This window comes from Neofelis nebulosa, chromosome 10, assembly GCF_028018385.1.
Source record: "Neofelis nebulosa isolate mNeoNeb1 chromosome 10, mNeoNeb1.pri, whole genome shotgun sequence".
Classification (NCBI taxonomy): Eukaryota; Metazoa; Chordata; class Mammalia; order Carnivora; family Felidae; genus Neofelis; species Neofelis nebulosa.
The window spans coordinates 88,278,015-88,296,410 of record NC_080791.1 but is presented as its reverse complement, the minus strand read 5'-3'; the positions used below and the strand labels follow the sequence as shown (position 1 = coordinate 88,296,410).

The 18,396-nt window shown below is 49.2% G+C and overlaps 1 protein-coding gene and 1 long non-coding RNA gene across 2 annotated transcripts in view; one reads left to right on the top strand and one right to left on the bottom strand.

Annotated features, from left to right (window-relative positions):
* The window catches only part of ABTB2 (ankyrin repeat and BTB domain containing 2), a 175,331-nt gene that overhangs the window by 66,911 nt on the left and 90,024 nt on the right, over window positions 1–18,396 (top strand). The window lies entirely within an intron of this gene.
* Window positions 7,238–10,192, bottom strand: LOC131487687 (uncharacterized). The gene is made up of 2 exons (XR_009249886.1): window positions 9,196–10,192; window positions 7,238–8,499 (listed from the first exon to the last, which is right to left on the bottom strand). It is a non-coding gene; the product is annotated as an uncharacterized LOC131487687 (long non-coding RNA).

Genomic DNA, 18,396 nt, shown 5'->3' with positions numbered 1-18,396 from the left:
TACGCATAAGAGCTGCATTTCCATGTGTGTCTTTCACAAGTCATCAAACATTAGACCACCCTAGAGTTTCGCCGTGGTCTTTGGAGCCCTCTGCACATCCAGAGTGGCCAGGATCATTGGGCATCTCCCCAACCTGTCTCTGGTGGTAGCCTAACTTGGAGCATGTCTCCGAAGTGTTTCCAAGTTGGCGTTGAGTCTCCCACTTGGAAATGCCAGCACACAGCTTTGTGTGTGCCATGATTTCATGTTCACGAACAGACCCGTGCAGCATCCACTCCCACCACCAAAGTGTTGGACATCCGGGAGACCTGGCAGGCAGTAAAGTGTGTTACTGACAAGCTCAGACCCTACAAGGTGCTGTGGGGAGCCAGTGGGAGGCCATGATTCTGTGATTCTGTCCATTGTGTGCCCACAGGAGCTGGTGACACTCAGCCATTCCCTCAGTCTGGAAGCCAGCACTTTGGACTGCGTTGGTTTCCCCCTCTGTGAATTTAGGATGGTGATTATGAAGTAGAGGACTTGAGTATCAACTAATCCCCAAAATGATTCTCAGAATGCTGGTCATGTAAAAATGCACCACAGAAAAAAGGTTCCATGGCCAAATACGTTTGGCAATGTATTACGCTGTCTTTCCTTCTTGGCATTTTATGATACGCATTTGCATATTCAAGGTTCTTGATAAGTCCCGCAGAAAGAAACAAATGTAACACTGTTGAACCCAGTAGTGCCCAAATGTGATTCACCATGAACCCTTTTTGGTTTTGTTTTTTTTTTCCATGTAACATCTATTAGCATTGCTAGGGGCTAGGTAAAAACACTGGAGAAATCTAATTATCTTAAAAGAATTTATAATAAGTGATATGTGAATATTAAGAAAGGAGAATCTGTAATTTTTCAATAGACAGTTAGAAAATGGTAGGATTGGAGCGCCTGGGTGGCTCAGTCAGTTGAGCATCAGACTTTGGCTCAGGTCATGATCTTGCAGTTTGTGAGTTTGAGCCCCGCGTCCAGCTCTGTGCTGACAGCTCGGAGCCTGGAGCCTGCTTCGGATTCTGTGTCTCTCTCTCTCTCTGCCCCTCCCCCTCTCACACTGTTTCTGTTTCTCTCTCTCAAAAAAATAAAATAAATATTAAAAATTTTTTAAATAAAAGAAAATGGCAGGATTTTAATTCCAAGTATTTTTAAGTATTTGGCAAAAAAAAAAGTATTGGGTAACTTTTTTGTAGCCACTTTTGGATTTGATCATAAAATACTCAGTGTCTTACCAACCCACTGTCACATGACCCGCCAGAAGATGCCTCTGTCGGGGGTAAGACTTGAACTTGAGTAGTAAAGGTAAAATTTTAAATTTTGGAGATGCCCTTTATGAGACCCGGGATTAACTGGGGTTGTGCGTTCAAGCAGTTCCCTTTAAGCCCTTAAACACACATTCTCAGCCAATCGAGCATCTCCTGAGCCAGCCCCTGATCTAGTTGTTACAGCTAGATCAAGTAGTATTAGATTCAAGCAGTATGAAAGATCGAAGGTGATAGATTCATCCTGAAACATATTTTTTATATACTTTGTGTCTTTGGGGATAGCACTAATCCACAAAACTGCCCAGCAGCAGAATTTGCTTTGACAAGAATCGTTTGAGAATGTGAGTGTCCTCACAATGCTGCACCGTGGGAATCGGGATGAATTACCAGACCCCCACGAGCCTCACTGCTCACTTCCTTAGACTGTTCTCATAAGGAATGGGAACGTGGAGTGGCAGATCCCCCTTATCCTGGATTTGAGAGTTCGCTAGGTCACTCCTGAAACCTCTGTGCCAACCAAGCCAGAAACAATGGGTCCTCTGCAAACTTTTGTTTATTATTACAGCCCTCGGACTGTACATCCCACTCACCCCTTTGCTCCTGTGGCTGGTCAAGCTAATTTGATTTGACATCCTGGCATTTGAGATTTGTCAAGTGTTGTAACCCTAAGCGGTACTAATGTTGAAAACCATACTTGAAATTTATATAATCCAGATGTGTATGCCAATAAAGCAGATGAAATGGCAGGCTTGGGCTGTGGAGTGTGTGTGTGTGTGTGTGTGTGTGTGTGTGTGTGTGTGTGTAGGAATCCTGTTGCCCTATATTCTTTCCACATGGAATATATAGCCAAGAAGGATTTTATGTATTAATATATTCCCTTAAGAATAGTAACTGGAATATGAAATATAGCTGTAAGTAAGTACCAGCGTTGGTTTTATTTGCAGCCAAGAATAACTGATTAAGTTTTGGGGAGCAGGAAGGTCTATTTTAAATGCTTTTTAAAACTTTTAAATTGGTCAGGACCCTTCAGCAGTGTGGTCTGGGGAATTGTCAGTCACACCAAGTCAGGATTTTTGACGTGGCTTTGACGTCGAATGTTTTTCCCTCCTATGTGGACATGTCATTCTTCCCATGCGAGAGCTTTCGCTGTGATCCAGAAGTCCCCCCTCTGAGGCCGAGGCCTCGACCCCTGAGTTGTTACTCCACAGCCCTCCCGCATTGGCACGGCCCAAATGCCACTTGTGTTTTCTGTAAGCTCAACACGCAGCTGGATTAAATACGAAACGTCTCTGCTCAAGTATTTGATAGCGACCCTCCTTTGAGGACTAGAGCGTCTCCTCTCTTCCCCGGCCAGCGGTGTCCCCCTGTGATACCTCTGGCGGGACAGTGCGTCACCTTCTCCAGCCGTTGCTTCGCTCGCCTGTGAAGAAGACCACAGCTGACCCGATAGGAGTAGCGCATGTGGCTCCCCCAACAGGGAATTCCGGGGTTGCAGGTTTTGGTGTTCTTGACACGAAAGGGTGGCGGCACGTATTATTATTCCTTAGCATATGCTGCGCATAATTAACAACCATCCTTAACTAGACCCGTCAGCCCAGGGAAAACTGGCCATACCAGCTTAGTGACAGCCGATGAGAAATGATATGAAAAGGAGGCACAGAGCTGGGACCCACAGATGTGGGGGTGACTTCTGGACTTCAGAGCTGCAGTTGGTGCCTGTGTCCTCCACAGCTATTTCTAGACCGGAAGTCAAAGATCATGTTGCTGTTTTAGCCCCTTCTTAGGGCAGAACCGAAGGAAAACGGCCAATATTCAGGGGAAGCTTGTGGCAAGCCATGGTCCCCACGGTTTCCCCTTAACTAAACGGCTCTGGAGAAAGTCAAGTGTGTGCTGTTTCCACAGCAGGCAGGATGGAACTTTTTTTTTTTTTTTGGGGGGGGGGTCGGGCGGGTGTCCACCAGCTTTCCATTTGCCATAGGTTACAGCCCTGACTCCAAGAGGGCAAGGCGGACCACGCCTGCAAGTCTGACGCTCCTTAGCGGAGCCTTAGCCTGTGGGTTCCGGCCCTGTTCCGACTCAGGTCTTGAGTAAGGAACGCTGTCATGGATCCAAGCTAAATAGATTCCAAATGATGGAATCTGATTTTCCGGTTGGGTTTTGAGGTGAGGGCATCAGCGTGTGGCGTATTCGGCCCCCACGGTTTGTTTAGTTCGCTGACGCTCAAGGCTCAGGCAGTGGAATGAGGGATCTCGAGCCGGCCTAGCCCGCATGTTGCTCAGGTGACTCATCACCGCCCGGAGATGTCCGTCCCCTCTGTGAGGCTCAGCAGCCCCAGGACTGGGGCCCCAGGCAGGAGTCAGACGGTCAAGGCTGCTGGTCCAGTTCTCCCTGCTGACGTCATCCCCCCACATTGTCTGGAATGACTCGCAGCCTCTGACTGAGGACAAGAGCAGGCTGGAAGTGGGAAAGCAGGAGATGTTTCCAGGGCCGTAACGCACCCGGGATTTTCAAGGTGCGTTTGCCCAGTATCGTGCCAGGGCGAGCCAATGCGGCCTGACCCATGTATCTAGTAGGATCCCATTTCATTGGGGTTCTGCAACTCCACTGGTCTGACCTTTTACCTTCCAAATGAAACACAGTGAGACCTGCTTGATCAAAAAAAAAAAAAAAAAAAAAAAAGCCAGAAAATAAAACAAACAAAAACCTGTCTTTTATTTTTAATGTTCTCCAGCTGACATGTGCTAGGTTTTGTTGATATAAAGAAGCCACTCCCATCCACTACCTAATGCAGGGATGCATAAGACCATACTAGAAGGGCTGCAGCCAGAACTGAGCCAACCACATGTGTCATGACATTAATAAAGAACAAAATGAGAGCCCAGCCTACAGGGACTGTGCTCGTGGGGCAGGGACTACAGCCCGGCGGCTAAGAGCCGCAATGTGGGAGTGCCTGAGCCTGGGTTCCAATCCTGGCTCTGCGGCTTATTAGCTGTGACGGCCTCTCCCACCTTCTATTCTTTTGCTGTAGGATGGGGTGGTGTTACCACATCTTAAAGTTGGTCTGACAATTGAGTTTGTCTAAGACAAAGTAAGTGCTTAATACATGGTACCTGTTAGCACAATGATTGTTATCCCTTCTCCCATAGCAACAGCCTGTTTTGGGGGGTGATGCCCTCCATGCAGCTAGCTGCCGGTGTCTGATTTCCTTCCTCTTAGCTACATCGTTGCTCCGACGCTGCTGCATAAGGGGATGTACGGTCTTAGGAACTCAGAAGCCAGACTTCATTGGTTCTTCTCCCATGGGCCCATCGTGACGATGGGTTCCTTTTTCATCCACCTCCTCTGAGGTTTGCTCATTTTGCTCCGCCGGGAAGTCCATCCAGGAAGCCACCATTCAGATGGATGGAGGAGTCTTCCAGAGAAAGCATGAGCGTTCTGTGATACTGTTATCTGGGGTCAAGTGCTGGCCTATGTGAGGGAGTGAGGCCAGCAGAGCCAGCCAGCTAGCTCTGCCCCTGTTCTTCCAAAACAGCAAGGTTCCACAACAGAGGCCCCGAGCCTTCCAAAAGCAGGCTCAAGCCTAGACTGTCTGAGTTTCCTCCAGAGTGCAACAAGAGTTTATTCCAAAACAAAACAGCAACAAAAGTGGATGCCTGGTATTTCCTTGGCTCACTTCTGTAAAGCATCCTGACCAAAGGAGAAGAGAGGTCTGAGCTCCATGACAGATAGAGTCAGCCTGAAATTATTCTCTCCTCTCTCTTCCTGGCTCCCAGGAAGAATAAAAACTGTGAACATAATAATAGCTACAATTCATGCAGTGTTTTCTTGAATGCATACCTAGGACTATTTAAGCACTTTACACGTATTAAATTATTCAATCCTAATAGTCCTGCTGGAGAAGTTCTATTGTCCCCTTTTACAGATAAGGGGATTAGGGCACAGAGCAGTTAAATACCTTGCTGAAGCTCCCACAGCCGGTAATGGGTTGTAGAACCCAGACAGCCTGGAATTAGAAGCTGCACACTTTACCACGGCTCTGTACTGCCTCTCATGATAGTTATAAATTATAAAATGGTTTTAATCCTAAAAATACACCACAGGGGCACCTCGGTGGCTCAGTCAGGTAAGCATCCAACTTCGGCTTAGGTCCTGATCTCACCATCTGTGTGTTCGAGCCCCGTGTTGGGCTCTGTGTTGACAGCGTGGCGCCGGGAACCTGCTTTAGGTTCTGTGTCTTTCTCTCTCTCTGTCCTTCCCTCGCTTGCACTCTGTCTCCCTCTCTCTGTCTCTCTCAAAAATAAACAAACATTGGGGCGCCTGGGTGGCGCAGTCGGTTAAGCGTCCGACTTCAGCCAGGTCACGATCTCGCGGTCCGTGAGTTCGAGCCCCGCGTCAGGCTCTGGGCTGATGGCTCGGAGCCTGGAGCCTGTTTCCGATTCTGTGTCTCCCTCTCTCTCTGCCCCTCCCCCGTTCATGCTCTGTCTCTCTCTGTCCCAAAAAAAAAAAAAAAAAAAAAAAAACCAAACATTAGGGGCACCTGGGTGGCTCAGTTGGTTGAGTGTCTGACTTCGGCTCAGGTCATGATCTCACGGTTCGTGGGTTTGAGCCCCGCGTCAGGCTCTGTGCTGACAGCTCAGAGCCCGGAGCCTGCTTCAGATTCTGTGTCTTCCTCTCTCTGTCTCTGCCCTTCCCCTGCTCACACTCTGTCAATCTCTCTCTCAAAAAATTAATAAACATTAAAAAAAATTAAAAAATAAATAAACATTAAAAAAATAAAAATAAAAATAAACCACAGGCACATGTGATAAAATGGCAGAGAACTATACCTATGCATTATTCCAATGTCCATTTCCTAGTTTTCCTGTCATACTATATAGTTATATAACATGTAACCATCTACAGGAATTGGGTGAAGGATACACAGGACCTTTCTGTACAGTTTTTGCTGCTTCCTTTGAATCTATAAGTATTTCAAAATTAAAGGTTCCAACAAACAAACAAACCACTGCCAACATTGTATTGAATTCTGATTGTATGCCAAGCACTGTGCTAAGCACTTTACAGGCACTATTTTATTTCATCCTCCCAGCAACCCAAGGAGGTGCGGGTGCCCTACCACCTTCAGTTCCAGGGACACCTGGGTGGCTCAGTTGGTTGAGCATCTGACTCTTGATTTTGGCTCAGGTCGTGATCCCAGGGTCATAGGGTCAGGATCTACACTGAGTGTGGAGCCTGCTTAAGATTCTCTCTCTCTCTCTCTCTCTCTCTCTCTCTCTCTCTCTCTCTCCCTCTCCCTCCCTCCCTCCCTCCCTCCCTCCCTCCCCCCTCGGCCCCTTTCCCCCACTCACACTCTCTCTCACTCTCTCTCTCTGTAAAATAAAAAATTCAAAAAAAAAAAAAAAAAAAGCCAAACACCTTCGGTTACAGATGAGGGAACAGTCATCTAAAGTCAACGGGAAGTCGTGAGGCCACTGGGTCTTCCTGACTCCAGAGCATGAATTCAGAATGCATCTTTGGAGGTAGGAAGATTTAGAAGGCATGTAATATGGGAACTAACTCTGTGTCATGTTCCACTCAAGCTTCCCAGGTGACAGGTAGCTCCTTGAAGCAGCCCCTGGCCCCTGTTCAGTCCACGGCAGACCCAAGAAGGAACTGAACCAGTCAACTGCCATCATTTCTTTGCCTTCCCCACTGCTCCTCTTGGTAGCTCCCTTCCTCAAAGGACATGCTTGCCGCACGAGCTCAGTGGCCCTTGGAGGAGTGTCCTCGGGGCCGTACTGCAAGCGTTTCTCACATCCCAGTGAAAGAGTGGAGTTTGGGGTCAGACCTGCGTTCAAATCCTAGCTTGACTTCTCATCATATTTTTTATCTTAAGGAAGTTGCTTAAACTGCTAGAGTTGGTTTTTAAAGGTTTTGTTTTATCTGTACAAGGGGAATAATAACAGTGCCTCCTGGTTTTATTACAAACATCAAGTGGGATAAAGCACCTGGTGCATGAATGTTCCATAAGTGCTGATTTCCCCGTGCTGGCTCAGCAAACATTGAGGCCTGCTGGGTACCACACACAGTATTGCATTAGCCGGTCGAATCCTCTGCTGAGCTTTGGCACAGAGGATGCCAGGGTTTCAAGGACGAGCACAACATGGTTCTCCATCAAGGAGCATATAATGGGTCATGGTGCAAAAGGCAAGTTATAAGTATTTACGGGGTGTAAACTGGGAGCAGGGGTACCCACTGAGCCTAGGGCTCCTTCCTCTGGATCCAGAGTCTGAATGTTGGGCCCAAGCCAGGCACCTTGCTGGGATTCAAGGACACTGTTGAGATTTGGAAGAGAGAACATTATCAATCACCATGCTGGATGGCATCAGTGATTATCATCTTCATTTCCATCAAAGGTGTCTTGTGACAGGATACCATCAAGTTCAATTTAGTCTGAATAGGGACATGGCAAGGACTTATTTTCTATTTCTGCCCCAGGCTGAACCTGTGTTGAATAATACAGTGTTCATCTACTTCCAAACACCAAGCCTTTTTTTTTCCCCCTTGTACTGCTCTATTCAGGGTCATGTGGCTGCTTGTTTCCTTGTCTCCTCTCCAAAAACCCACCCACCCACACCTCTGGCTGCCATAATGAGTGTTTTCAGGAAAGAGAGTCAACTCTGTATACTACAAGGTGGAATCACCTGCCTAAAGTTTAGAGACAGGCTTCAGGGCCAAGGCTTCACACAGTGACCTGTGGGTATCTTTGGACCTGTTACTTCTTTCAAAAAAATTCTTATGCTATCATTTAAAATTCAGGGATTTCCTGATCTGGCAACAGTTGGCTAAAGCTGAGTAGCATCTGCCCCCTTTAGATGCAGCAGATGTTCTCCAATTTGCTGTAGGCCTCCACCCACCCCCCCAAACTTCATTCATTCATCTTGCATGCCTGATGCCATAAGCATCTTGTTGTCAACTCCTGACATAGATGAAGAAAGAACACTGTCTTCGAAGGTGTAGCCGATTAGATGCATCAGGAGCTAATTGGTTGGGCCCCAGACTCTGTTCCTTACTGTGCGTGGGTGCAGCAGGTGCAGTGAGAACTGCTCAACGTCCATCTTTCTCTGAGGTCAGCGTTACACCTGGTCTTCTTGGTCAGGAAGCTGGGATTCTAGAGGAGAGTCCTCCACTCTGCACCAACACCCCAGTTGTGGCAGAATTCCTTAAAAAGTGAGCGGGAAGATGACAAATGCTGAGTCAGGGAGTTGTGGACGCATAGGTACATCTGTGGTGGGTAGCTGGCCTGGAGTCCATTTGGGTGATGTGGAGTATTAGCTGGGGTGCCAGACAAGGAGTCAGAAGACGTACATTTCAGTCTGGCTTTACCACTCGCTAACCGAGCATTGGACTTAATGGAGTCTCTGTTTTCTCATCTGTAAGATGGGGATAATGTCTAGCGTGCCACCAGTAAGGTTGATAAGAGGATCAGGTCACGTGATCCTCTGAAAACATGCTATGAAGCGTAAAGTTGTATTGAAGAACCAGGTCGTAGGACAGCAGTAGTGTGCTGCGGGAGAACACGCAACTTCTGATACCTGGCAGCGTGAAGGTCCGGGGTCGGCAAGCTGAGGCCATGGGATGCATCCTGCCCCCTAAGAATGTTTTTTACGTCCGAAACAGTTGAAAAGCCATAAAAGGCAAATAATGTTTAATGGTGCATACAATTTCTATGGAGTTCAGATTTCAGTGTCTGTAAAGTTTCATTAGAACACAGCCACGCCCATTTGTTTATGTATTGCCTATGGCTGCTTTCAGGACATAATGACAAAGTTGGGTAGTTGTGACTGGTCTCTCCAGATGGCCGCCAAAGCATAAAATATTTACTATCTGAAACTTTGACCGTAAAAACTTAACCAACCTCTAGGGAAGAACATGGAAGGATAGGGACTCAGTCCCCCGCTTCTTTTTTCTTCGTTTCTTCTATCATCCAGACTTAGGTGCTGTTGCAAATAGGTGGCCCAAGGAGTATTGTACAAAACCATACAAGCACATCCTCTGTGGCCCACAGCAAATCTGCCCTTCCTGACAAAGCCAAGAATTTCTCTCAGTTTAACTGCCGCTGGAGCAACGCTCCATCCCGCGGGCTCTAGCTAGGGGCACTTCCTGATGAAAACCACAGCATTTTTCATAAAACCAATCCCCCTTTTAGGAAAAACCGCAAGAGAAGAAGCTGTTCCTGTCACCGTGGGCACTTCTCCAGCATATTAACCACCGAACGGGCCTGGTGGGCAGTTTCCTCCCCTCAGCCACAGATTGACAGGAGGCACAGAGGGCAGCCACCACTCCGATAAGCCTGCAAGAGTGTGTCACAGCCGAGCTGTGTCCTCCAAAAGATGTGTTGAAATTCTAGCCCCTGGTACCCCAGGATGTGACGTTATTGGGAAACAGGGTGGCTGCTGATGTAATTAGTCAAGTGGGCCAAGGTCCTAATAGAGTAGGGTGGGCCTCTAGTCCAACAGGAGCAGCATCCCTCTCAGAAGAAGGAAGTTTGAACACGGAGCACCATGTGACAGCGGAGGCTGAGATTGGAGGGCCGCGTCTCTAGGCCAAGGAGTGCCAAGGATTGGCAGCCACTACTGGAGAGAAGGAAGAGAGGATTCTACCCGGAGAAAGGGCGGCCCTGCTCACACCTTGATCTCGGGCCTGCAGTCTCCGGAAGTGTAAGATAATACACTTCTGTTCTTTGAAGCCGCCCCGTCTGTGGCATCTTGTTACAGCGGCCCTAGGAAACCATCGGGGCAGCTCGCCCACCCTGGGGCAGCCTTCTGGTGCCCTTCAAGGCACTTGGTGGTAACCCTGCTCCACACGTGAGGCGGTCGAGGCGCGGGAGGCTTCAGGGAGCCGCCCAAGGTTTGGGCCGGTGGCGGAGCAGGACTCCAGCCCAGGCCTTCCAGTTCTGGGCTGCCGCGGTGGGTTGTCCGGGGAGCGGCGTTCCGCAGCTGGCACGCAGCATCCTCCCGGGCAGGGCGTGATGGCGCCTCTGCCTCTTGTTTCTTTTCCAGAAGCAGCGCAGAGTATCTCTCTGCTGTGGTCGTGTGAACTTGTTTGCTTGAGCTCTCACGTGTGTAAAAGGAAAATTCAGTCAGTAACTTTTTTTAAAAAATGGGGTTGGGGGGTATGTTTTACAGACAGCCGTGTATCATTTACAATTGTGAGGTCATGGGAGAGAAGTAAACTCAATTTTCTTAGCCATCTTACAGCGCCTCTGAAGAGTGTGCCTAAGAGATCCTTGGGGAGATACCCCAAATAAAAACCCCAGCAGGGAAGGTGATTTAAACAGCGGAGTCTCCAGTGGCCTCCTGGAAAGCATAAGAACACCGATACTTCCTTCTTAGGTAGCATCCGGTTGCCCAAGCTCCTGGGTAACAAACAAGTGAAATCAGCACCAACAGCTTGTGAGATGCTGTGCTTCTCTGCACTGAGGCGATTCCTATAACGCTCCCAGCTCACAGACTTGTGAAGAAACTTGGGTTGCAAGTGAAATTGTGACCAATGGAAGTCTGGCACCTTAAGATTGTTTTGTTCTTTATTATGAATATTTTCAAACATACAGACAAGTGGAAAGAGTTGTGTGAAGAACTCCGACATACCCATTCCCCAGACTCAGCAGTTACTGTGATTTTGCCCCATTCACCTGTGTTTGAACTTGTGTTTGTTTTAGTATTTGAAAGCGTCATCCCATCCCGTGCATCATTTTATCCCTTCTGCTGTAATATGCATCTCTAAAAAAACAAACAAACAAAAAATGTTGCTTTTCTTACAACCACAAAATCGTTCCTGTGCCTCTGCACATTCACAGTGGTTCTTTTGGTGTGAGTGCTACCCAGTTTGTGTTCAGAGCTCAGAGCTCAGGTTTTTTAACTGCATGGATGGAAATGTAGACTGTGGGAGACAGAGTGAGGCCACTGGGATGGGCAAGAGGCTGGGATTGGGATCCAGGAAAGGGAATTGAAGGCAGTCCTCTGGGACTGTCAGCAAGACTGAGCTCCAATGGGGTGTTCTTGGCCAGGGACGTGGTGACCCAGGTTCCTTCGTGGAATTCTGCCAGCATTGGCTGGCGGTCCTGAGAGCCCGAGAGTTGGATGGCCAGCCTCGGCTTTGGAGGACTCAGCATTCGTGACATATGGCTGGCGGCGCCCCGATGTGCTCTTCTGCTTGCTGCCAGTAAAGAGAATTGTTTCTTTCTCTGAGCAGTGTTCATTTACATGGGGAGAACTCCCCTCTCCTACCCCCCCCCCCCCATACACACACACACACAACACACAGGGAGGGGGGGAAGGTTTTTTGGAGTCTGTTTTTAGTGGGCTCACTCAAAAGGAGCTTTATGTTTATTTTTTGAGTGGCTCTCTGGCCTGTTGTGTCCGTTTATCATGCCTCACCACCAGCCCTCCCCCGTCTCTCTACTCTGCAAACCTCAACTTCATCAAACTGTTCCTAACGACTACCACATGTCCACAGAGGGCGCAGGGGGCAGGGGAGGTGGGAGCTGGGAAATGAAGGAATCCTCTGGGGAGCACAGTAGCATATTAAAATTCAATGGCTTAGTCATCAGAGTCTTCAGCCCAAGCACTGAAGAAAAATAAATGAATATTCTGTAACAGTCTTGCGGATCTCGGAGGAAGGGGGTGGCAGGGGGAGGGAGGGATGCAGAGGTTGTGGTTTTTAGATAGAGGAGTTCATGCTGTAGAGAACAATTAGGGCCTTTGCTCAGAAATAACAAGACACACTACTGTTTTCCTGCTTGATAGGAGGAGCACACGGTGTCAGCTAGAAGGGAACACTCCAGTAGGCTAGGTCAAGCTCCCAGATGAGGAAATGGGCTCAGGCAGGGATGTGACGTCCTTCAGAGTTGTATGATGAATTCATGGTAGAGGTGGGACTCCATCCCAGGCCTCAGCACCTCCTGATCAGTGCTCTCTCCTCCTTGCTCAAAAAAGGGCTTTTTCCTTTTGCTGCTAGGTCTGCTTGGAGACCTTGGAGACTTTGTAGACTGTAGAAATGCTGGTGCAGCCTTTCCCCAGACCCCTCCTCTTTCTGCTAGAGAGGAGAGCGGAAAGTGAATGTGTGGGCCATTTATACTGCTCAGGTTTTAAGGACTGTAAAAGACCTGCCTCTGAAACCGGTTGCATCAGCTTCTGTTCCTTCCTTTATCCCTGCGTCTCCGTTCAGAAGGATAGGCCTGATTGCCTTTTCCTTTGTCCTTAGATAAAGCAACTGAGTCATAAGAAAGTAAGTGCTTTCACTTTGGTGGAGTGCTGAGTTATCTGTGGAAGAAGCTGGCTCTGCAATGTGTATCTCCTCATTTGTGACCTTTTGCGCTGGATTACAGTCCCCCACTTCTGGTGACGAAGGACGTTGAAAGATGGAAGGATTATGAAATCTCAGGCTAGAAGAACATTTACAGGAAAGCAAAGCCAAGCACCTTATTCTAGGGATGAAGGAACCAGGGCAAGAGTCCTGGGACACACTTCCAGCAGTTCCGTGTCCCAAAGGGCCAGTCCATGACATCCACCACGGGTCCTATTCAGGGAGAACGTGGTAGCTGGCTGTTCGCTTTGAGGCTCTGTTTGGTTTCTTTGATCAGCATCAGGTGGAAAACCAAAAGAGGCAGAAAAAGTGACCCACCCAACTAACCGTTGGCAGTGAAATGTCAAACAAGATGATTTTCTGAACGAGTTTGAAAGGTCTCCCCTAGAGTAGCTGGGCAAAATCCCATAGATTAGGGTTATTGAGTATGATTTCCAAGGGCACCAGTCCACTAGCTTCACCAGCATAATGCAGAGATGTATCCAGACCTCGGATCTTGCCTCTTCCTGTCCACAGTGCTGGGGAAAGAGCCCTGGTCCACGTGTACTCCTGACGTGCTACCATTTAATCATGGAGGTGGCATAAATGGAAGTTCTTGTTTCACAGAGGAAGAAATCAAGACTGAGACAGCTAAAAAAAAAAAAAAAAAAAAAAAGTACCGTGGGAGAGTCCAGGTTAGAATCCTAGCCTGTGGCTCCATGCCCATTGTGCTCCCCATCCAGTGCTCCTCTCCAAGCTGCTGCTAAAAGATCAGGAGGGCTTGGAGACCTTTCTGATGGGGCTGATACTCCCTTTTGGTCCTGCTGGAGAAGACTGGTAAGGCCTAGGTGCTTCCCTCAGAGAAGATGGTGGAAACTTTCTCTGTCAGACCATTGATCTTGTAGAGCAAAGCCGGTCAAAAGGCAGATTCCATAAAGATGTCAGTGAGGAAAGGAGAGCTACCTGGGAGCACAGCACCCCCACGACCCCCTTGTTAGCAGGGGCTTTCATATTCTCCCTTCCAAGTCCCCAGATCACAACGTCCCCAGCAGTTGTCAGCAGGAAGGCAGGGGTGGAGCAGGGTGGTGGTATTGTGTGCGTCCCACGTGCCTCTAGTTTCTGACCATGCTCTTGCGCTTTGGACTTGGAGGAAAGAGCTCCTGGGGGCAGGTCTGGGCTCCTGGTCTTTGTTTCCCCATTGGGCCTGGCTGTGAGCTCTGTCCAGAGCAGAGCTCATTATCTCCTGGTGCATGATGGGAGTACACCAGACCCATACAGGTGCATTCTGCATCTGCCTGCTGTTGTAGCCTCTCTCAGAACTGGTCAGCCATCTGTATGAGAGGCTCGAGAAAGAGCTCCTTTGGTTACCTGGGCCCATCACGGGTGACAGTAAAAGTAAAGCAAGAGCAGACCTGCCGTTTATAAGCGTGGGGGTAGAGGTGAGGACTCTGTCCCCAGAGATGTGCTAATTAAAAGCTGCGAACCTGCAAAAGAACTTAGGGTTGAAACCCCACCTCCCCTCCACATCCACCCTGCTCCATCCTGATGATTGCTTTTGTTGCCAAAGAAGACTTTTACTCCCCCCACTGAGCCTTTATTAAGGAATTTCTAGCCAGAGCCCAAAGCTCGGGAAAGTGAAGGATGCGCCTGGCTCCCGTGTAGACACTTGCGCACATGGCCCCCTGCACATGAGCCCAAGCACACTCTGGCTTCCTTCTGAGTCCCCTCGTTCATCACAAGCAGCGTTTCTCAAGAGATGAACCCGTAGCCTGTCACAGCTTCCACAGGCCCAGAGTGCCTAATGAAAACCAGAGCCGCCCTCAAAGCACTCCTGATGCTGAACCAGTGCCCAGAGCTCTTTCTCCCCCAGCCCTGGGCTGCAAGTGAGCTCCGTTCAAAACAAAGCTGGGGCGCATTATCTCCTTGGCCGTTTTGTCCCCGTGGCTGCCTTGTTCGTCTTCCGCAGGCCCTCTGAGGTGCCGTATTGGGCCCTGTTTCCCCTGTCCGATACTCAGGGCCCTTGAGAAGCTAAAGAGATGGAGTGTAGGCAACACCAGGTGGAGGGCAGTGCTGGGTAGCAGCCCCCACCCCGGCTGCGGCGGGTTCACAGGTGAAAACCACCCGTGAAAGCCGGCAGGAAGGAGCATGGCGTTGGTCTGGCAAGCCCTTGCGGAGGCCCTTGAGAAAACAGTATCGCATTATTGTCACCATTAATAATGGCCCTTTATTTGAGCCTTGCTAGGACAATGCTCCAAACAAAGCTGAGAGGAAGAAACAGTCCCTGCCGTGGGGCCTTGTAATTTATCAAGGCTAATGGAGGAAGAAAAATCACCGGAGAGGGGTTGTGGGGGTGTGCCGGGGATAGATTTTATAGTTGCCGGAGGTATAATCGGAAGATGCCCACCGCCTCCCTGGGCCTCCTGTTTGCTTTGTTTGTTGCAAGCACCGTATCTCCAACCCTACCTTTGTCTTGTCTCTTCCACCGGGTCTGGGCCCCTCGAAGGTTCTGAACAGAGCGAGAATAAAGTCAGGCTGACCGGGGTCTAGGTCTTGGCTGTGACACAGCAGTGTGACGTTGGGCAGCTTCCCTTATTTCTGAGCCTCGGGTCCCTCATCTGCAGGGAGCCCTCGGCTCAGTGCTCGAGGGAGGACAAGCCCCTTGCGCTGCTCAAGGAGTAACAGCCGCCAAAAACACGTGGCGAGAGCACTGACGGAAAAGGACTTGCCGCAAGTGTTTCCACGCTACTCAGAAGCTACAGATGCTGCGCTTGGCCCTGACCGGTGCCGCCGCGTGCTGTGAACCTACTGTGTGCCCAGCACAGAGCCTGCCGCGTTTCTGGACCGTTTACTTCTCCACGAAAGCGAGGTCACGAGGACGGCTGTCCTCATGCCTTTTCCGATGCGGATGGGAGTCTGTGTCGTCTTCTCGTCTTCTCGTTGGGTGCCGGGCTCACCGTCCCAGGGGTGTGGTGGTATTCGGGGCTGGAAGGGTCCGTGAAAACCAGAGCCCGCCCTGCCAAGTCGGAAGTTGCGCTGGCCTCCAGGAAGGCAGGCAGCCAGTAGCTGCAGCTGTGTTATAAGAAGCCTGACTTAATTTGGGGGGTGGTACAGACAGCACTGTGTGGTGTTTGTTAAAAGCCAGAAGAATGCAGCTTATTCACCAGTCTGTGAAAATGGCTCTGTCTCGGGTGGGGGAAGCCAGAGGAGAATGTGTGATAGCATTTTAAAAGAGTGAAAATGCTGATAATTATAAATTTATCCAACTGCCCATTATGCATGAGGTCTAAGTGGATTAACTCATTACGGCTCCATCAGCCTCAGGTTTCCTGAGGCCTCCTTTCTTGCAGGGCTTATAATTTTATTCTGACCTCTCTGTTAATCTGTAAAATGGGAATCTAATCATTCTCAATAACCGTTGTCCTTCAAAGCCCCCTTATCACCACCTTGGTTTCTTGGAAATAAAAATCCGGCAGCAAAAAAAAAAAAAAAAAAAAAAAAGTACATTTTTCCCACAATGCAATCAGTATAAACCCAAACAGGTTGGCGGGGGGGGGGGGGGGGGGGGGGAGGATTTTTTGTAAGTTAAATCTTCTTTCAAATGCATGAGAAAAACAGGCTGCTTACTGGAATCCTATGGAAATCGTTTTGTAAAGCAAAGAGGTACCTGCATCTTCGTCTCTGGGGTCAGTCTGGGTTTTTCATGCCCACAGCTATTGCACTGTATGTTCTGGCAGCGTTTCCCGTCTTCACATTAACTTCTAGCTTTCCTCCAGAAGATCTTTCGGGTTATTGAACCTGTGTGAGAGAGATTGAGACGGAAGATGTATGAAGTGTCACTGAAATGTAAGGGTGCTCCGAGGGGCGCCTGGGTGGCTCAGTCGGCTCAGTGTCTGGCTCCCGCCCAAGTCATGATCTCGTGGCTGGGGGGTTCGAGCCCCATGTCGGGCTCTGCATGGACGGCTCGCAGCCTGAAGCCTGCCTGCCTCAGATTGTGTCTCCCTCTCTGTCTCTGCCCTTCCCCCACCCGTGCTCTGTCTCTCTCTCTTTTTCTCTCTCTCAAAAATAAATAAACATTAAAAAAAAATAAAACAAAAAAAGCAATGTAAGGATGCTCTGAGTCCACACAGGATAGGAAAGGCATTTGGGACAAATGTGGCTTGTGGAGTAGGAAAGAAGGAAAGCTAGAGTCGAAATTGGGAGCCTCAGTGTCCCCTCAGCTGTGCCCTCACCTTTTGTGTGGCCTCGGACAGGACACTTGGTCTGCGTGGGTGTCAGTTTTAATGTCTGTAAAATGTGGGGTTAGAGTGGTTAGGAAAACCCGAGAAATAAGTAGCTGCCGTGGAATTCTTCCAGGGAGGACGTGCGGGGCCAAGGGTCCATTTGGAAAAACTGTTAGTCCCCTGTTACCAGTGCAGAGGTGGCCCTAGAGGGGCATAGGAGGGTTTCTGGACAGCGTTCTGGGGGAAGCACTTGGTCTGGGGATTCTCCTGCCTCCTCACGACGGCCCCGGAACTGCGGTGTGTGTCTCCGTGTCCTCTTGGGAGGCCCCTCGTTGAATTGTGCCGTGATCAGTGCGGATGTATTATTCAGGAGGCGGCACACCGCCCTGCCAGTGCAGGTACTTTCTCGGCTGGGATCAGATGGGTTATTGGATTCGGAAAAGCCTCAGTTGGCCTTCGGCTTATTTCTCCCTGTTCCACTTGACCACGGTCCTCATCAGCTCCCAGGGCCTCGGGGATTCCACAGGGACGCCTCGAAGTGCCGGATGGTGATTATGATTCCGTCCACTCTGCACCTGGGCAGGAGTACCATCGAAAGCAATCTCTCCAAAGCCTTACATTTAGCAGAGATCTTTGCTGTTGTTGTTGTTGTTGTTGTTGTTCATTTTGGGAAAGCTCTCTGGGGATTCCTTGACTAACGGTTTCCTAGGGGTGCTGAACTTTTGAGGACAGCAGTGCACATGACCCTGTGACCGACCCCACCAGTTCTGAAACGGCATTGATTGGTGACACTCGAATGTTTAGGAATATAACCAATCAGCATTTTGTAAGGCTCAAGGCCAGAGCCCACCTGCTGAAAGGGACGGAAGGAGACAGAGATACCCCACGAATGCCTAAATGTCAGAAGGCTGAATTTGCACCTGCCCAGATGAAAGAAATGTATTTGCTTCTTTCTGGGAAGGACTGGAGCAGAGCTGGGGAGGATTTGACATCCTGCCCTCCCCCCAAACAGAAATCCGTTCATCTTTTGGAAGTTTCTGTGGTAGTTTTTGCCCATTTCCCAAACTACTTCTAGGAATTTAGGCGTTGCCAGCTGCACATCCTCTCTTATCTCACCCACCTGGTTCCTGCCGTGAAATCACCACACCGAATTCAAACCATGGCTGTACAATCTGACCCTCCCGTTCTCCTTTAGGCTCCAAGGTGGTGCCAGACACAGGGGACCTCACTAGAGAGGACGGCTGGGATAGAGAGACCCGTGAGGCTGTTAGACCCAAATGCTAACCAGCCTGACGCCAATAACAGAAGACAATAGCAGGCACCCTGAGGGCTTGGACTTTGCTGAGCCTATGTTAAACTGTTCACGCATAGGATAACGTGCACAGCAGTGATGCACGTGTTTACACAACGAGGCATATAAACGTAAAGTCACGTCCCCCCACACATACACATCACAGCCTTCTTAATAAGAACAGACATTTCTGTAGAGCTTTCTCTGCGCTGGGCTCAGTTCTAAGCAATGTACAAACTCTAGCTCACAACAAGCCTAACAA